Here is a 21,148-nt window from a genome sequence, read left to right on the forward strand (position 1 = left end):
GTTTCCAAAGACAACGAACCACAAAAGGGTAGTAAACAAAATTATCAAAAGAAAAAGCTGTTCCAAATAAAGGTAAATGAAACAAGGAAAGATTTCTCATGGGAATCAGTGTTAAAACGCCAAAAATCAATTTGGAAAAATATGAAAACAGAATACAAGACAACAAAAGAGAAAATTCTAAATTTAATTCTTGATTCTCTGAGAACAAAGTTAAAGGTTTGGACAGAACGTTTGACAAGATAAAAAAGTTCATAAAACAAAATAAACTGTTCAAATCTAATGACAAACATATTTACAGGCAATAATATGCAACCTATGGCAGTGATGAGAAAAGACCCACCATGGATTCCAGTGAAAGGTTTTGGAAACAGTTGTGGTCCATACTTGGGAACTGCAACCTCCAGGATCCATGGGTAGAGGATTACAATAATAATGTACATGACAAAATAAGATTACCATTGTTGTGTTTCATTACACCCGATTGCCTTTAAAAAGGTAAGGAGCTTGTGTCATCATACTGCGCTTCCAATGACATTATTTACATGGAGCAGAAAGGATGTTGAGGTTGTAGGCATCAATTGCTAGTTCCGAAAATGATCCTTGAAGAGGCTAAAACTTACCAGTGCAACCTCTCAATGTGTTGGATAGACTACAGAAAAGCTTATAAGCTGTATGATTCTGGATTTTGAGATCAATGAAATGTATTTACCTCCCCGAGCGACTACTTGTTTTACTCAAGTCTTTACTGGTCAACTCACCTTGAGATGTGTTCACAAGGGCATGTAGTGACTTCTGAACCCATTTACATTAAAAGAGGGATTTATCAGGGCGATTCTTTTAGTCCTTTGCTTTTCTGTTTGTTACTAACTCCTTTAACGTTTTTGCTCAGCAAAGAGGAAGGGTATCATCCGGGACCTCCTCAGCACAGATCCCAAACACCCCTTACTCACCTCCTTTACATGGATGACCTTGAACTTATTGCCAATGGAGGATTCACACTCAAAAAACAGATTCTCCTTGTCGAGTCCTTTTCTAATAACATCGGCATCTCATTTGGACTTGACAAATCCAATATTCTTCATTTGAAACGTGGCAAGGTAGAAGAGGGAGGATCAGTCAGTTTACGTGGGGTAGGAGTTATTGACCATCTCGAGGAAGGTCAGGCCTATACGTTATTCGGAATGCAGGTTAGGGACTAACTCCAGAATACCCATATCAAGGGAAAACTTCGGGCAGAGTACAAATATAGACTTAAGAAACTCTGGAGTTCAGAGCTGAACGCTTGCAATAAAGTCAAAACCACAAATATTTACGTTGTACCCGTCCTCTCGGTTTGCACATCGGTTTTTCGATTCATACCCCAATGAACTGAAATGAATACACAGTAAATCCTCGATTGGGCTGTATTACTCGTTACATGTGTTTTTCACATTACACATTCATATATCAAGCTAGACAAAAGTTTTTTTGGGGGATAACAGCTTCTTTATGATGTCATTTTGTCTACTTTGTCATCCGTCAATTTCTAAGAAATGCCTATCAAACAATATATATCAAGTTTCCTAACACATGTATTACGCTGTCTATTACGTTACATATGTTATTCATAATATACATGCATATATTAAGGTATCTGAAACGTTACATGTGTTATACATATTATTCATACATATATTAAATCGTCTAACTCGTTACATGTGAGTTGAAATGACAAAATATAGGACGTTAACAGTCTTTCTAACCAACGAACGACCAGGGTCAATGTATTGAGAATGTTTCTGGAATCCCAAAGACTTAATTTCAGTCATTGTCACGAGAACAAACGAAACCATTTGATGCCACTAATTTGTAAAAAAAATTGTATGAACAAGACTATACTCTGCGTCATTGAATGTAATTAAACGACTCCAGCAACGATTACTGAAGGGTGGGTCTACAAATAGTAAGAGCCCATAGTATCCACTAGAGATTACAGTTCATTTGTCCCAACCAGAAACAGACTCCACTAAATCAGACAAAGACCGCATGTTCTTGAATTTGAGATTTGCAAACAAGGGAATTGATGACTTACATTTAAGTACCTTTCTCAGAAAAAAGCAGTTTCCCGAAATGTACTACATCATTTCAAATTTTAGGAACCACAAACAATTTAATTTTCCTATACGGACATAAATTCATCCAGTTTGTTCAATGATAGGAATATGTTGCAAAACGTGGACTTGGCAACCTATGATGTTAATTCCACTACAGGTGGCTGCCCAAACTCATACCAACCTGGAATCACTTTTCTATTGCTGACAATAACAACCTTCGTCAGTTATTCATGACAATGGACAAAAATATTGTTGGCAGCCTCCAACCAACTGGGATCACAACTTTAAAATCCTTTTGGATGCTGTCGAAGCATATACCAAAAGTGAACCAAAGGAGAAGGCGAACCTATTAACTGTATTTTAGAGTGGGCCATGTTAGTGTGTAATGCCGTCGTTGGTAGAATGCATAAACTAAATATAGGAAACAGAATTGGAGTAATCCCATTCTGTCCCAGCCAGTCCTTAACAGTTTGCTGTTGTTCCCACTGACAAGACCTCAAAGAACATTATTATGTGATCACAGAATTTGGTATAAGTGTCATATCAAAGAATGTTACATGTTGACTGAGGAAGAAATCTGCCTTTTGATGACTTGTGATGTTTATATTTTTTCTTTCTTTTTTTATGTTTTCATGACGGCAAATGAGAGTAGTGCTCGTTTCCGGAGCAGAACCACAAAACCGTTGAATATTTAAGAATGGAACTTGCTATACAGAGCGGTTGAAAACTGGTGCCTTTTGAGGATTTGGGATTTAGTTATATTTTTATATTTTTCTGATGTTTTCATGACGTCTAGTTGGACTTTTACTGAAAATAAAGTGCGTACACATTTCCGGGGCAGAACTCGATTGAATATTTCTGGATGAAACATCCTATGCAGGTCAGTCTAGTGGTGAACTGGTGCCTTTTGAGATGTTGAAAAATACTGAACATCATTATTATGTTTCTTCACTAAACTGAAGGTATCCAATGGCAATGAACCCAAAGTGGGGTATAAGTAGCCAAATTCCGTTTCCGAATTCCACCAGTTCATGGGGTTATGCCACCTCCTGATGACTCTTGTTTGTATTGGATTACAAAGCTCCATACAAATATACTGAACCGCAAAAGGAACGTCACCATGGATATATATATGAGAAACCTTATTTGTCCAAACACTGTAAACATACTTGAGACATATTAAAAAGATGAAACTTGGCAAAACTGATCATCAAGGTTAAAATTAAAGTGCCAATGTTCACAAAGTGAAACACAACACTAGTCATCACAAGTCAGTACCTCGTGTGTCCGCCACATGCATTGATGAGTGCCGTGCAACGTCGATACATGGAATGGATGAGGTGGTTGATAAAGACCACAGGAACTTGAGCCCACACTCTGAGGAACGCCTAACGCAGTTCAGCTGCAGTTGTCGACCTTGGTCGGAGGTCATTCAGTCGTCTTTGAATCTCGTCCCACAGGTGCTCAATGGGATTTAAATCGGGCCTGAGGGCAAGCCACTGCATGGCTCTGATGCCATTCTGCTGGAGGAAGTCCCTCGCAGTGTGGACACGGGCGTTATCATTCTGAAACTCGTGGTTGCGGCGATATGCCAAATGAGGTGTGGCGTGTGGTCTCAAGACTTGATCAATGTACCGAGCTACCGTGACACAATTGCCTCTCTTTGGACCGATGTCCTGGAAGACCACAGGGCCGACCCTCTGTACAAGACCAATTCCATCCCACACCATGATGCTCGGATCACCCCACGAGTCTCTTTCAAAAGCACAAGCATCCGAATAACGTTCCCCATGGCGTTGCTAGACTCCCTGCTATATGCTGTTGAGATACGGTAACGGCTTTCATCTGAGTAGAGGACTCTTCTCCACTGCTGGTAGTGCCAATGCTGAGGCTGTGTTGCCCACTGAAGACGGTCCCGTCGATGACGTGGTGTCAGAATGGGTCCTCGGTGTGACCTGTAACGGTAGTGGTGTCTGCTCGTCAATCGTCGACGCACGGTGTCGGCACTAATATGTCGCTGGTGTGTCCCCATGGTCTGTCGAACAGTTTCCGCAGCGGTAAAGCTCTCTTGAAGATGCTGACGCACAATCTGACGATCCTGACGTCGGGTGGTGACCCTTGGTCTTCCACTACGTGGTCAGTCATCTGTAATGTTGGTGGTCTGGTACCGTTGCTGGAGCTTGATATGGTCCTTACGTGGACTTGAAATGCATTGGCTACTTGCGGTTTGTCCAGCATGCAATCGTCCATGAACTTGGTCTCGCTGATTTCTTGTCAATCTTGGCATGTGGAAGCAATTCAATAACAAATGAATGTTATCCGATCTGGGTGGATTTTTATAGGGCAAGAAATGGGGGAACGTATGTGCATTTCAATTTGCACGGAACTCACGTGCATCGGGTTACCATGGCCGTCGCCGTGATGCGTTTTAGCGATTGGTTTATTGTCATCTGCTTTGTTTTTTAAATCATCAAATTTCATTTTCCGGACAAGTTAAATTTAAATTTGAGAAAACTTTGACAAAAATTCCCCAGATATTTAAATGACAAATTTTCATGCAATGTTACTTGGGTGACGTTTCTTTTGCGGTTAAGTATACATATAAAGAGAGATCTATTGCAGGGTCCAGCAAATTTACCACCAAATCCCTTTTTCAAGTTACCTATTAAAATTACTCTTGCTGTGACATAAATGCACATATTTTACAATACCATACCTTGTCGTCACTATGGTAGTGTTCAATTTTCTACATGTTTTTACTCGTGGTGGACGATGAATTAGCATGCAACAGAAGACTGCGATTGCCCTCTTTGGATAGGTCCTGCGGCGATGTTCCGATCGGCAGCGCTGAATCTCGGCATTTTCTAACTTGTTGACAATTGGATGACAAATTATTGGCTTATGCTTGCCTTTTTATAGCCACTACCATAAGCAACGAATACCATAACTTGCACGTGCATTTTGCTTTAATGTTTTCCTCCATGATATTTTTCAAGAAGTGTGAAAACAAAGACATTGCAGATCGACAAAGGCCGCGTTTTGACGCACCGTTTGTCGAATATCAGGCCACCAACATTTTCCAATAACATATATCCAATTTATATACCTGTTGTTGTTTTGTGGTGTGTAGTCCAGTTCGCACTACCTGTGAGTTTCTTTATTTTGAAGAGTGTATATTAAGCTGTCTAACACGTTATTACACGTATTATAATATAATACGCCATCGGAAGAAGAGTTGAGATACAGAAATGGGATTAAATTGGGAATGTTTCTTTTCAGACACATCCACCTCATCTTCATGAAGATTCATGTCTGTTAATGTTTCTGTTATATTTCTGAAATAGTAATTAGCAACAGTTATTTGCCTCCATATTTAGGAATGGTATGACCCCATACCTCAAGAGAATAACAATACCAATGTGCTGGCATTGTCAAATATGCCCTACAGATAAGAAAAATCATTCATGAACTAGATATTACACATTGCTTTGTCATCTGTCACAATATTGGTTAGGTCGCGCGACTATTGTGCATGGATCTGCAGACTTAATCACCACTGAAGTCAGGTCATGGAAATGTCCATGGCATATTAACATATGTTAGGAAGACAATGGTTTCAGTTGGCGCAGTGCAAACCCTGATAGATATGAATCTCGGTGATTTGAACAAAAGTTTAATTGACAAATCAATGTGTAATTCCGTCATTGTAGTGTCGTGACCAGGGTGAACGTCAGTGAGTTTACCTGCAAATGCTGCATGTAATGTGTTGTTGCCCTCTAAACATGTATCCTCGCAAAGTGCTCTTGAAAACCTGTGATTCTATGTTTGATTGGTTGACATGTTTCTGATGGATATATCATTGACATTGAATTTATACCACACTGTTCAGTTTCCGTTACGTCCCTAATGACCATGTTCAAGCTTCGATCTGCCGGCGGTGTGTTTGCAAGGCTATCTGACTGTAAAGCGGACTATACAATGATCATTCAGGAATGCTGTCAGACGATCTGAAACAGACGTAAACCGTCGTCCATTAAATACTTGGTGCTATGTATTTCGTCTGGTTTGGTGCATACTGATCTCATTTCATCCTAGGTGTTATTTACAACCTGCGAGCTTGCGTAGTGCAAAATGCGACATGTAGACAGTATGGCTGTACAGCCCCCCGGGACCAAACCAACTCTGGTTCATTACGGGTAAAGAAATAAACACGATATCAAGGTATGGCAAAATTATATGTTATTCAAGCGGCAACAGGTTGTAAAACGATCGCCCACGACGAGATATTCACAATATGTGACCAACCACGCTGATTGATGTGATATGTGTTGTTTATCACCTGATTTAAACACATCCCAATGTCGACCTTTTCTTCTGCGTGTAGTAGAGTTTAATTACCTGGAAATAGAGCTGTAAGTGTGGAGGCCACCCACCTTTGGGAAAATGCAAATCAAGACTTCGACCCTGTTCACAGTCCAAAATGAAAAGAGTTTTATGTTGTACTGACAAACAGCAAAGTCATGTGGCCATCAATTAGCTGCTACCAAGACAGTGTACCGTTCTGACGTCGGGGAACATGCAGTGCTGGACCGTCAGGGATGGGCTAGTACAATACCGTCATTGACTTAATAGTATAGCCTTGATAAATTTGATGCCGACAGAGGGTGCAGAATGTAGGTGTGTGGAGGTAGGGGACAGAGGGTACAGACTGTAGGCGTTTGGAGGTAGGGACAGATGGTGCAGAATGTAGGCGTGTTGAGGTAGGGACAGATGGTACAGAATGTAGGCGTGTAGAGGTAGGGACAGATGGTGCAGAATGTAGGTGTGTAGAGGTAGGGGACAGAGGGTACAGACTGTAGGCGTTTGGAGGTAGGGACAGAGGGTGCAGAATGTAGGCGTGTGGAGGTAGGGACAGAGGGTGCAGAATGTAGGTGTGTGGAGGTAGGGGACAGAGGGTGCAGAATGTAGGCATGTGGAGGTAGGGACAGAGGGTGCAGAATGTAGGTGTGTGGAGGTAGGGGACAGAGGGTACAGACTGTAGGCGTGTAGAGGTAGGGACAGATGGTGCAGAATGTAGGTGTGTAGAGGTAGGGGACAGAGGGTACAGACTGTAGGCGTTTGGAGGTAGGGACAGAGGGTGCAGAATGTAGGCGTGTAGAGGTAGGGGACAGAGGGTGCAGACTGTAGGCGTGCGGAGGTAGGGACAGATGGTGCAGAATGTAGGCGTGTAGAGGTAGGGGACAGAGGGTGCAGACTGTAGGCGTGTGGAGGTAGGGACAGATGGTGCAGAATGTAGGCGTGCGGAGGTAGGGACAGATTGTGCAGAATGTAGGCGTGTAGAGGTAGGGGACAGAGGGTGCAGACTGTAGGCGTGCGGAGGTAGGGACAGAGGGTGCAGAATGTAGGCGTGTGGAGGTAGGGACAGAGGGTACAGACTGTAGGCGTGTAGAGGTAGGGACAGAGGGTGCAGAATGTAGGTGTGTGGAGGTAGGGGACAGAGGGTACAGACTGTAGGCGTTTGGAGGTAGGGACAGAGGGTACAGAATGTAGGCGTGTAGAGGTAGGGACAGATGGTGCAGAATGTAGGTGTGTAGAGGTAGGGGACAGAGGGTGCAGAATGTAGGCGTGCGGAGGTAGGGACAGAGGGTGCAGAATGTAGGCGTGTGGAGGTAGGGACAGAGGGTACAGACTGTAGGCGTGTAGAGGTAGGGACAGATGGTGCAGAATGTAGGTGTGTAGAGGTAGGGGACAGAGGGTACAGACTGTAGGCGTTTGGAGGTAGGGACAGAGGGTACAGAATGTAGGCGTGTAGAGGTAGGGACAGATGGTGCAGAATGTAGGCGTGTAGAGGTAGGGGACAGAGGGTGCAGAATGTAGGCGTGCGGAGGTAGGGACAGATGGTGCAGAATGTAGGCGTGTAGAGGTAGGGGACAGATGGTGCAGAATGTAGGCGTGTAGAGGTAGGGGACAGAGGGTGCAGACTGTAGGCGTGCGGAGGTAGGGACAGATGGTGCAGAATGTAGGCGTGTAGAGGTAGGGACAGAGGGTGCAGAATGTAGGCGTGTGGAGGTAGGGACAAAGGGTGCAGAATGTAGGCGTGCGGAGGTAGGGACAGATGGTGCAGAATGTAGGCGTGTAGAGGTAGGGGACAGAGGGTGCAGACTGTAGGCGTGCGGAGGTAGGGACAGATGGTGCAGAATGTAGGCGTGCGGAGGTAGGGACAGAGGGTGCAGAATGTAGGCGTGTGGAGGTAGGGACAAAGGGTGCAGAATGTAGGCGTGTGGAGATAGGGACAGAGGGTGCAGAATGTAGGCGTGTAGAGGTAGGGGACAGATGGTGCAGAACGTAGGCGTGCGGAGGTAGGGACAAAGGGTGCAGAATGTAGGCGTGTGGAGGTAGGGACAGATGGTGCAGACTGTAGGCGTGCGGAGGTAGGGACAGATGGTGCAGAATGTAGGCGTGTAGAGGTAGGAACAGATGGTGCAGAATGTAGGCGTGTAGAGGTAGGGACAGATGGTGCAGAATGTAGGCGTGTAGAGGTAGGGACAGATGGTGCAGAATGTAGGCGTGTAGAGGTAGGGACAGATGGTGCAGAATGTAGGCGTGTAGAGGTAGGGACAGATGGTGCAGAATGTAGGCGTGTAGAGGTAGGGACAGATGGTGCAGAATGTAGGCGTGCGGAGGTAGGGACAGATGGTGCAGAATGTAGGCGTGTAGAGGTAGGGACAGATGGTGCAGAATGTAGGCGTGTAGAGGTAGGGACAGATGGTGCAGAATGTAGGCGTGTAGAGGTAGGGACAGAGGGTGCAGAATGTAGGCATGTGGAGGTAGGGACAGAGGGTGCAGAATGTAGGCGTGTGGAGGTAGGGACAGAGGGTGCAGAATGTAGGCGTGTAGAGGTAGGGACAGATGGTGCAGAACGAGGCGTGTGGAGGTAGGGACAGATGGTGCAGAACGAGGCGTGTGGAGGTAGGGGACAAGAGGGTGCAGACTGTAAGGACAAGGGTGACAAGTTTGTGTCGGTTGAGTAGACGCAGTGACTGGGTATTGTATTAAACAGTCGGCTACAAGATCATGTTACCGTATTATCGACAATTATATGCCGATTAAACGAACCGTTTTCAATTAGTCATTTTAGAAATTAGGGAGCTGTAGATGAGAGGTGAAACTGTTTGTATATTTACGTGGATATCCCCCCATTCATTACCTCCACTCGACTGTTGCCCATGCGAGGCTCAATCCGCCCAACAATGTTCAGCATTGCTTATTTAGAAATTCCACTGGAGATTTATGCCTGGCTACAACTGAGTTAGCCTACAATTTAGCCAGTGCCGTTCTACCCACACCAAAGGGTAATCGGTACCTGCTATTTACGAGGTCCAGGTGTGGACGCAGGACTCTGCCATTAAGGTATGCGGTTGCCGGGGCCAGGGTTACCCCTCTGTATGTAGAGTCAGAGGGCGATGTACCCACGAACCCCGACACTACTTCTCATTAACAACAGGATGTTACAAATGCAATTGCGTTATTCGATACGTACGCGACTTTATGTTATGTTTGAGGGCAAAAGCTAAATAATAATCACTAAAGTCATCACAAGATATCATCACTGACGAATCCAATAAGAAAAAATATATATAATTTACATATTCCATATTTTAAAAGAAATCAAGTTGTTCCAAGCAGATAGGCAGGCGCCTCTATCGCAAAACATTACGGGACACGTCTGTAGCTCTATTATATCATGGTATAGGGCATGTCTGTAGCTCTTTTATACAATGTTATAGGGCATGTCTGTAGCTCTATTATACCATGTTATAGGGCATGTCTGTAGCTCTATTATACCATGTTATAGGACACGTCTGTAGCTCTATTATACCATGTTATAGGACACGTCTGTAGCTCTTTTATACCATGTTATAGGGCATGTCTGTAGCTCTATTATACCATGTTATAGGACACGTCTGTATCTCTATTATACCATGTTATAGGACACGTCTGCAGCTCTATTATACCATGTTATAGGGCATGTCTGTAGCTCTTTTATACAATGTTATAGGGCATGTCTGTAGCTCTATTATACCATGTTATAGGGCACGTCTGTAGCTCTATTATACAATGTTATAGGGCATGTCTGTAGCTCTATTATACCATGTTATAGGACACGTCTGCAGCTCTATTATACCATGTTATAGGGCATGTCTGTAGCTCTATTATACAATGTTATAGGGCATGTCTGTAGCTCTATTATACCATGTTATAGGGCACGTCTGTAGCTCTATTATACCATGTTATAGGACACGTCTGCAGCTCTATTATACCATGTTATAGGGCATGTCTGTAGCTCTATTATACCATGTTATAGGGCATGTCTGTAGCTCTATTATACCATGTTATAGGGCATGTCTGTAGCTCTATTATACCATGTTACAGGACACGTCTGCAGCTCTATTATACCATGTTATAGGGCATGTCTGTAGCTCTTTTATACCATGTTATAGGACAAGTCTGTAGCTCTATTATACCATGTTAAAGGGCACGTCTGCAGCTCTATTATACCATGTTATAGGGCATGTCTGTAGCTCTTTTATACCATGTTATAGGGCATGTCTGTAGTTCTATTATACCATGTTATAGGACACGTCTGTAGCTCTATTATACCATGTTATAGGACATGTCTGTAGCTCTATTATACAATGTTATAGGGCATGTCTGTAGCTCTATTATACCATGTTATAGGACACGTCTGTAGCTCTATTATACCATGTTATAGGACACGTCTGTAGCTCTATTATACCATGTTATAGGGCATGTCTGCAGCTCTATTATACCATGTTATAGGGCATGTCTGCAGCTCTATTATACCATGTTATAGGACACGTATGTAGCTCTATCATACCATGTTACTGGTACGATATGTAACGTCAGCTTCAGTTTCATAAATTTGTACACAAATGTGAACCCGACGTCACAGCAGTCATATTTCAACTGTAGTTGGTCACTCTTAACTTGATTGTAGTCACATGAAGAGTCAGTTTCATAGAAAGATACAATCAATAACATGTCAGATATATCTGCACATTTATACAAGACATACAGTATGAAGGGACCAGGCGAATGTATCTTCACCTGTCACCAAAGTTTGCATTAGCAAGTGTTCTGTATACGTAAACTACCGTTGTAATAATTCAGTTCACACAAAAAACTGACTAATTCTTATTTTTGGCCAATCACATGGACGTGTCACGCTGCCCACACAGGGAATGAGGAGGACTGAGGGAAATATCACCAGAGTCACATGAAAATATGGCAAATATTTCTTTGTAGTTGTCAGGCCCACTCAACAACAAAAGCACTCCTTCAATGTGAAGTATATTATTCCATATTTTTCCCAAAGATAAACAATAGGAGTAATACGACCAGGCATTCATCACCTGTCACTGATATAGCTAGTTAGTGGCTTTAGGAGACACCGTGTACCGGGGAGGGGGTGGGGGAGGCAGGTAGGCAGAAGTGGATGTATATGAGTGTTTGGGGAGGGCTGGGGTGGGGGTTTGTCCTCACGTTAACACAACAATCACACATGTCAATAGACAGTGAAAGGCCTACAACAAGAGATTAAGGTTAGGCGAGGGAACAAGGGGTGGGCTGGCTAAGTGACGTGTCGTACCACAAAGCTGGATAGCAGAGCCATACCGTAGACTCAATGCTACAAGCACACACATCTTGGAGGTTTGTTTATTGCACTGCTTTTTGCCAAAAATGGTAATAAGGATCACATCAGCATTAGCGTACGTACCGACATAATCAACAACACCAAAACATCATCTACAATAAAATGAACGTCAACATCAACCCAATCATCATCAAAATAAACATCAAAAGCAACTACAACTTCATTTGTCTAAACCAGTGTCGATAACATCCTGCATCGTTGCTATATCTACAGCTTAATATCTCTTCTCTCATAACCCTCGCCATTATATATACAAGTGTCCTCGCAACACTGAGGGCGCAGCAACGGGGTGGATCACATGCAGTTAACTTAAAGGTGCGTACTTCAGGTTTTTATGACGTCAGAGGGAGACGTGGGTGGATAAAGGGTTGGTTATGTATAGGTTTGTGAGACCGAGAAAATATGCAGGGTGAAATGCCGAGATTAAAGTGTGTGAGAATGTTTTACTGAGTGTCAGAATTGTTTGGTAAAGACATCAACACGAGAAGCGTCAAATGATAAGGACATACACACAAATATAATACTCTCTGTATTATCTACCCTTGAAAGAAAATGAGCTGTAGTGATTAAGTAGTATCTTCAAAATCGTTTTGAGAAGTTGTCAGGACACGCAGGGTGACGCCACCACCATTGTCATGTTACACATGGCATCAAGAGTTTGTCAATTATGTTAATCACATACAATCATGATTTCAAGTGTACTTCGTATGTATCTTTGTTAATTCGCCAATATATGATTGTATGGATGATAAACATAGGATAATTGGTTAATAATGAAAGTAACATGTTTATCTCAGCCTGATACCTGACAAAGTCAATAATTATTATTATTAGTGTGTTGCTATGACATGAGAGGCAGCGAGTGTAAAAGTTAGTGTCAGCTGAGGCAGATTAAAAGATGATCGTACTGATCATAATGGAGTTGCGGCAGAGGGAAATATTTTACTCTTCGCAGTTTTTGTTTCAGATGAATATAGTATGTCATCAATAACATATAGCAAAAACAAGTACTAGGTGTGTGACTGCAGCATTTACTAGTGCCCCGATGTGTTTTTAATATATGGTGCAAGTATATTGTACAAAAAGGTATGTATACACAGATGTGCAAAGCGTATGTGCACACACATATGCCCATCGGGCGTGCAGATATAATAGTAGGTCCATCAGGTGTGCACACAAATATGTCAAGGAAGTGTGTACACAGATATGCCAGACAGGCTCACACACAGATATGTAAGGTAGGTTCACACACAGATATGTCAGGTACGTTCACACACATAGATATGTCAGACAGGTTGAAGCACAGTTATGTCAGACAGGTTCACACACAGATATGTCAGGCAGGTTCATACACAGATATGTCAGACAGTTCACACACAGATATGTCAGACAGGTTCACACACAGATATGTCAGACAGGTTCACACACAGATATGTCAGGCGGGTTGACACACAGATATGTCAGACAGGTTCACACACAGATATGTCAGACAGGTTCACACACAGATATGTCAGACCGGTTCACACACATAGATATGTCAGGCAGGTTCATACACAGATATGTCAGACAGTTCACACACAGATATGTCAGACAGGTTCACACACAGATATGTCAAACAGGTTGACACACAGATATGTCAGACCGGTTCACACACATAGATATGTCAGACGGGTTCACACACAGATATGTCAGGCAGGTTCACACACAGATATGTCAGACAGGTTCACACACAGATATGTCAGGCGGGTTCACACACAGATATGTCAGGCAGGTTCACACACAGATATGTCAGGCAGGTTCACACACAGATATGTCAGGCGGGTTCACACACAGATATGTCAGGCAGGTTCACACACAGATATGTCAGGCAGGTTCACACACAGATATGTCAGGCGGGTTCACACACAGATATGTCAGACAGGTTCACACACATAGATATGTCAGACAGGTTGACACACAGATATGTCAGACAGGTTGACACACAGATATGTCAGGCAGGTTCACACACAGATATGTCAGGCGGGTTCACACACAGATATGTCAGGCAGGTTCACACACAGATATGTCAGGCAGGTTCACACACAGATATGTCAGACAGGTTCACACACATAGATATGTCAGACAGGTTGACACACAGATATGTCAGACAGGTTGACACACAGATATGTCAGGCAGGTTCACACACAGATATGTCAGGCGGGTTCACACACAGATATGTCAGGCAGGTTCACACACAGATATGTCAGGCGGGTTCACACACAGATATGTCAGACAGGTTCACACACATAGTGAATACAGGAGAGTAGTGGAGGTGGCGGGGGGGGGGGGGTAGGCTACTTGATGGATAGAGTAAAGGCAGGGGAGGGGCGTTGAAGGGGAAATGGCTACTTGATAAAAAGAGTCAAGGCGGGGGTGGGTGGGGTTGGAGGGGAGTAGGCTACTTGATGGATAGAGTGAAGGCAGGGGAGGGGCGTTGAAGGGGAAGTGGCTACTTGATAAATAGCGTGAAGGCAGGGACGGGGGAGTGGGAGGATAGTGCTACTTGATGGATAGAGTAAAGGCAGGGGAGGGGCTTTGAAGGGGAAGTGGCTACTTGATAAATAGCGTGAAGGCAGGGACGGGGGCGTGGAAGGGGAAGTGGCTACTTGATGGATAGAGTAGAGGCAGGGGAGGGGTGTTGAAGGGGTAATGGCTACTTGATAGATAGAGTCAAGGCGGAGGGGGGGGGGGGGGGTGTTGGAGGGGAGTAGGCTACTTGATGGATAGAGTAAAGGCGGAGGCAGATTTTGGAGGGGATTATGCTACTAGATTGACATGTTGGGGGCGATGGGGGTAAGGTGACGGTGATTAGGCTACTTGTGGAGGTTAGTTGGAGGAAAAGGTGCTGTTTGGTACAGTGAGTTAAGGCAGGGGGAGGTTAGCAATTAGACCGACAGGTACTCCTGACGACCAGTATGTATCTCTGAACCATTCATCTCCTGAACTGTAACTGTAACATCTTCAGTTCCAAAGTAAGTAGGTGGCGTCGTTAGCCGGAAATAAGTGTGAAGAACACTGCGTGCATCGGACAGGTGTGTCTACTTACCGGGGAATGACTTGGGTACCGCAACATCACCGACTGAAATGTGAGCATCGACTACGGACTACAACTGCTTCATTGTTTTTCGAGGCACGTCGCATTGTTTTATACCGCTTGGAAGTGGACAATAGACCACCGGACTTCATTGCCACCTGTAACCACTCGGGGATACATCATTTGTGTCATGTGACTTCTTAATCCTCCATGTATTCAATAATACTTCATTTGCCATCGTTACAGCACCGCATGAAGTGTTAAGAACTTCTTAAACACCAACATCGTAGGTCACACTTAGATCACACCTAGGTCATACCTAGGCCACACGCGCTATCAAAGACATTTTGGCATTTACAAAACGACTTTTTGTGTTTTGTGAAAAGTGTGACGTCATCATTGATTGTTTTGGTGTTATTTCTTTCCTTGCTATCTAGTTTTGTTAATACAACCGTATTATCAAAGGTATATTTGTGACACACTCAGAGACGCATGTCTGTTAGTGAAAATATGGTAGGATATGGTGGGGATAATTGCACAAGCATATTTACGGTAGATACATCTTCACCCAACAAAATGAAGGACAATGAGAATGTATACGATCCACGCTCCATTGCGACGGGTTAGTGTCGCGGGATCTGCTTTAGCTGATAAGAAAGTTTGGGGAAATAGAAAGAAATAATCATGTTGATGATCCTATCGCTGAGATAAGACGCCCCACCCTAGACTGCGTGACTCGTCCGTCACATCACTGATTCAATCCCTCCTTCTGGTGTTGGACAGGGAGGACTGACAGGACCAGACCTACTTGAGGGGTCACATACACAACGCACAGTAAGTACCTGCCTTTCACCATACACATATACTCCTTATTAGCAGTCCATTCACTGCATGTAGTCCTAAGGGGCATTAGCCTGTCCGACCATACTCAATTGCAGGTTTATTCACATTATATAGCGAAATGTAATTATGAAAAGGCTGTATTAAAAACAGGGGCACTTCGTGTAGACAATGAAATGTTGTTGTTCATATATATAGCTGAGTTTCTAATGTATAGCTAAAGTGGGCGAGTAATGTTGACTTGTGGGTTTTTAAAGTATAGCTAATGTATATACACCATAAAGCGCCTAAAAAACGCTTACAATCCATCACGGATCTAGTCAGGCAATAACAGATTATATTTAGTCAGTGTTCGGGTATTTTTGTTTACTCTGCGGATCAAGGGGCATTCATTATTTCAGGTGGAAAGTATGTTCATGTATGTAAAACACCTTTTCTTGACTAATTACCTGCTTGTGTTCAGTAGACGCTAACGCAGCACATCAGAAAACCACCAGACTGCTAAGAATGGCCCAACCACGTGCATGATTGCCCGAGCGTTGTACACTTACTAAGTAACATGCACAGATTCAGTAGGTGGGTGTTTCAACTAGAACTACACAGCGTGTCTACATTGTATATTACATGGCATAGTGTACCTTACGTACGACGATATGTCCGTTGAGTCTGACAGGCGAAAAGAATAAGTTAAACATGACACTGAACTATACCAAGGTACGCTTATGTCATCCGTTGAGATAGAGATGCCACGAGACAAATACGTATCTGGTGTATAATAATAGAGGTTGTTCCAGTGTATAATAATAGAGGTTGTGCCAGTGCATAATGATAGAGGTTGTGCCAGTGTATAATGATAGAGAGTGTGCCAATGTATAATGATAGAAGTTGTGCCAGTGTATACTGACAGACGTTGTGCCAGTGTATAATGATAGAGGTTGCGCAAGTATATAATGATAGACGTTGTACCAGTGTATAATGATAGAGGCTGTGCCAGTGTATATTGATAGAGGTTGTGCCAGTGTATAATGATAGAAGTTGTTGCAGTGTATAATGATACAGGCTGTGTCAGTGTATAATGATAGAGGTTGTGCCAGTGTATAATGATAGAGAGTGTGCCAATGTATAATGATAGAAGTTGTGCCAGTGTATAATGATAGAGGTTGCGCCAGTATATAATGATAGACGTTGTACCAGTGTATAATGATAGAGGCTGTGCCAGTGTATATTGATAGAGGTTGTGCCAGTGTATAATGATAGAAGTTGTTGCAGTGTATAATGATACAGGCTGTGTCAGTGTATAATGATAGAGGTTGTGCCAGTGTATAATGATAGACGTTGTGCCAGTATATAAGGATAGAGGTTTTGCCAGTGTATAATGATAGAGGTCGTACCAATGTATAATGATAGAGGTTGTGCCAGTGTATAAGGATAGACGTTGTGCCAGTGTATAAGGATAGAGGTTGTGCCAGTGTATAATGATAGAGGTCGTACCAATGTATAATGATAGACGTTGTGCTAGTGTATAATGATAGACGTTGTGCCAGTGTATAATGATAGAGGTCGTACCAATGTATAATGATAGACGTTGTGCCAGTGTATAATGATAGACGTTGTGCCAGTGTATAATGATAGAGGTCGTACCAATGTATAATGATAGACGTGTGGTAGATAGGTGGTGTGCCAATGTATAATGATAGACGTTGTGCCAGTGTATAATGATAGGGACTGTGCCAGTGTATAATAATAGCGGTTAAGCAAGCATATAATGATAGACGTTGTGCCAGTGTATAATGATGAGGCTGTGACAGTGTATAATGATAGAGGTTGTGTCAGTGTATAATGATACAGGTTGCACCAGTGTATAATGATAGAAGTTGTGCCAGTGTATAATGATAGAGGTTGTGCCAGTGTATAATGATGAATGTTGTGCCAGTGTAAAATGATAGACGTTGCACCAGTGTATAGTTATAGAGGTTGTGCCAGTGTATAATGATAGAGGTTGTGCCAATGTATAATGATAGAAGGTGTGCCAGTGTATAATAATAGAGGTTGCGCCAGTGTATGATAATGATAGACGTTGATCCAGGGTAAAATGATAGGGACTGTGCAAGTGTATAATAATAGCGTTTAAGCAAGTATATAATGATAGACGTTGTGTCAATGTATAATAATGATAGACGTTGTGTCAATGTAAAATGATAGACGTTGTTCAAGTGTATAATGATAGAGGATGTGCCAGTGTATAATGATAGAGGTCTTGTCAGTGTCTTATGATAGATGCTGTGGCAGTGAATAATGATAGAGGTTGTGCCAGTATATCGTGAAAGAGGCTGTGCCACTGTATAATTATAGAGGTTGTGCCAGTATGTTATGATAGAGGTTATTCCAGTGAATCGTGTAAATGGCTGTTCCAGAGTATCATAATAGAGGCTGTCCTGGTATACCAGTATAGAGGCTGTATCTGTTGAAATTATTTAACTTGGGCCTGGAGACAGTTTCGGGTGCTCGATAAAGACCATGTGTGTTGAAGTGGCCTTGTTTGAAAAAGTCAGTTTAGGATGAGGATTCTACAGGAAAAACCTGTTTACAGGCCATCATAAGAAATGATTCTATCTCGTTATTTATTACGACCTCGTCATATTTTATGAGCCATAGAGCAATAAATGGTTGACTTTTGAATGGTACTGGCTTGGGAACTGTCTTGCCCCAGCAGTGTATAGTGAAGCAATTTTCAAGTTTGTATTTAAAAAAGAAAACGCCTGATTATTTTGGATAAGCAAAACCACACTATGAAATCGATTCTATGAAAATTCCACTTTTCAGTATTTAGTGGACTTTATGATTTTGCATCGTACACTTTTTTTTAATATGAATTAGTTAAACAGAAAGGTATTACAAATCAATTGGTTGCGGCGTTTTTTGGAAACCAAAAATACCGTCAACATTTTACATAAAATCATCAGTAAAGAGCAGAAGAAATATTTATATACGTTCCGGAGGAAGTTGAATGCCTGCACCATACATAGGGTGCATACCTAAATATACACTGATCTATACATTTAGGAAAACAAAGGATTTTGATGTATACTAGTAAGCCCTACTACAATCATCAGCTGGTCCACAAAACTAAACCTGCGGGAATACACATCTTCCTTTGAAAATAATGAATAAATAAATTATCTACCGTATCATATACGAAGTGCCAACACATAAACGATCTACAGTGTTACATGCACTATATACCTCTTACAGACTCTGCAACGGCACATATACTAAATTCAGTATTATATACCCTTTACTGACACAGATTCTATATTCAGTATTATATACCCTTTCCTGACACAGATTCTATTTTAAGTATTATATACCCTTTACTGACCCAGAATCCATATTCAGTATTATATACCCTTTACTGGCACAGGTTCTACATTCAGTATTATATACCCTTTACTGACACAGATTCTATATTCAGTATTATATACACTTTACTGACACAGATTCTATATTCAGTATTATATACCCTTTACTGACACAGATTCTATATTGAGTATTATATACACTTTACTGACACAGATTCTATATTCAGTATTATATACTCTGAACCGACACATATACGATGTTCAGTATTATATATCATTTTCTGACAGATATACTATATTCTGTATAATATACTCTGCACCGACACATATACTATATTCAGTATTATATACCCTGTACCGAGAAATATACTATAATCAGTATTATATACTCTGTACCGACACATATACGATATTCAGTATTACGTTCGCTTTACTGACAAATATACTATATTCAGTGTTATAGACCTTGAGCCGAGACATATGATATTCACTATTAATATCCTTTACTGACACATATACTATATTCAGTATTATATACTCTGAACCGACACATATACTATATTCAGTATCATATACGCTGAACAGACACATATACTATAATCAGTAGTATATATGCTTTACTTACAGGTATACTATATTCAATATTATATACTCTGAACCGACATATATACTATAATCAGTAGTATATACCCTGTACTGACATATCTACAATATTATATACCATGTACTGACATATCTAAAGTAGTATATACCCTGTACTAACATATACAGTATCTACAATAGTATATAGCCTGCAATGACATATCTACAATAGTATATATCTTGTACTGACGTATCTACAATATCTACAACAGAATATACCCTGTACCGACATATCTACAATAGTATATACCCTGTACTGACATATCTACAATAGTATATACCCTGTATTGACATATCTACAATAGTATATACCCTGTACCGACATATCTACAATAGTATATACCCTATACCGACATATCTACAATAGTTTATTCCCTGAACTGACATATCTTCAATATCTACAATAGTATATATCCTGTACTGACATATACAGTATCTACATTAGTATATATCCTGTACTGACATGTCCACAATAGTATATATCCTGTACTGACATGTCTACAATAGTATATATCCTGTACTGACATATACAGTATCTACATTAGTATATATCCTGTACTGACATGTCTACAATAGTATATATCCTGTACTGACATGTCTGCAATGGTATATATCCTGTACTGACATGTCTACAATAGTATATATCCTGTACGACATGTCTACAATAGTATATATCCTGTACTGACATATACAGTATCTACATTCGTATATAGCCTGTACTGACAAGGGTTAAGCATGACCTAGCTTAAGCGCGGAACAATTGTCCATCATATATTGCAAAATAACTGAGACAATTGTTCATATCTCGAGCAAAATCAACTACGTCACTTGTTTATCCCCTATAAGATACGGAAGTAAACTCGGTGCAATCTGATCGTGGGGATCCGCCGAGAGACAAAGTGTATTCTGTTAATCCTTCAGATACGATTGCACACATTTAGTTTATGAAGGTTTTACAAAAGAGAAAAAGCAACAAACATATTTTGTTACATACGCCCGATATTAATTTCTTTCCTTTTCTAAGTATGACTTCAAAAGGTTTCCTCTCATTCCAATCGAACAAGCGTTCGAGGCAGTAGCATGTTTACAGTCAGCAAGGATATGCGATGTGTACGTGTTCCATCTCAGGAACGGAACATATTCTACTGAACGTTCAAGCAGCTATAGCAACTTAAAACTAAAATATAAAGCATTTTGAATGGTTTTGAAGACCTATTTCAGGGTAGCTACATGTTAATACGACGTTTGTAAACACCTACTTCAAGACTGGTACAGGTTACTTTGTAAAACTCACCCCACGCTTCATTGATTCATTAAGAATACCCGAACATAAGGTTCAAGTTATGTGAAAATCAGCAAATTAGAAAAAAATAATTTAATGGATGTTTCTAATTATGATGTGAGC

At 41.7% G+C, this 21,148-nt stretch overlaps 1 protein-coding gene across 3 annotated transcripts in view; it reads left to right on the forward strand.

Annotated features, from left to right (window-relative positions):
• Positions 1 to 15,653: 15,653 nt before the first annotated feature.
• Positions 15,654 to 21,148, forward strand: part of LOC139463739 (protein Wnt-10a-like) — a 59,127-nt gene continuing 53,632 nt past the window's right edge. For all 3 annotated transcript variants that reach the window (XM_071244994.1, XM_071244995.1, XM_071244996.1), the window contains exon 1: positions 15,654 to 15,736. The gene's annotated coding sequence lies outside the window, so the exon portion shown is untranslated. The remainder of the gene's footprint in view (positions 15,737 to 21,148) is intronic.

The sequence above is a fragment of the Haliotis cracherodii genome, unplaced genomic scaffold (assembly GCF_022045235.1).
Source record: "Haliotis cracherodii isolate W230 unplaced genomic scaffold, xgHalCrac1.p SCAF_16, whole genome shotgun sequence".
Lineage (NCBI taxonomy): Eukaryota > Metazoa > Mollusca > Gastropoda > Lepetellida > Haliotidae > Haliotis > Haliotis cracherodii.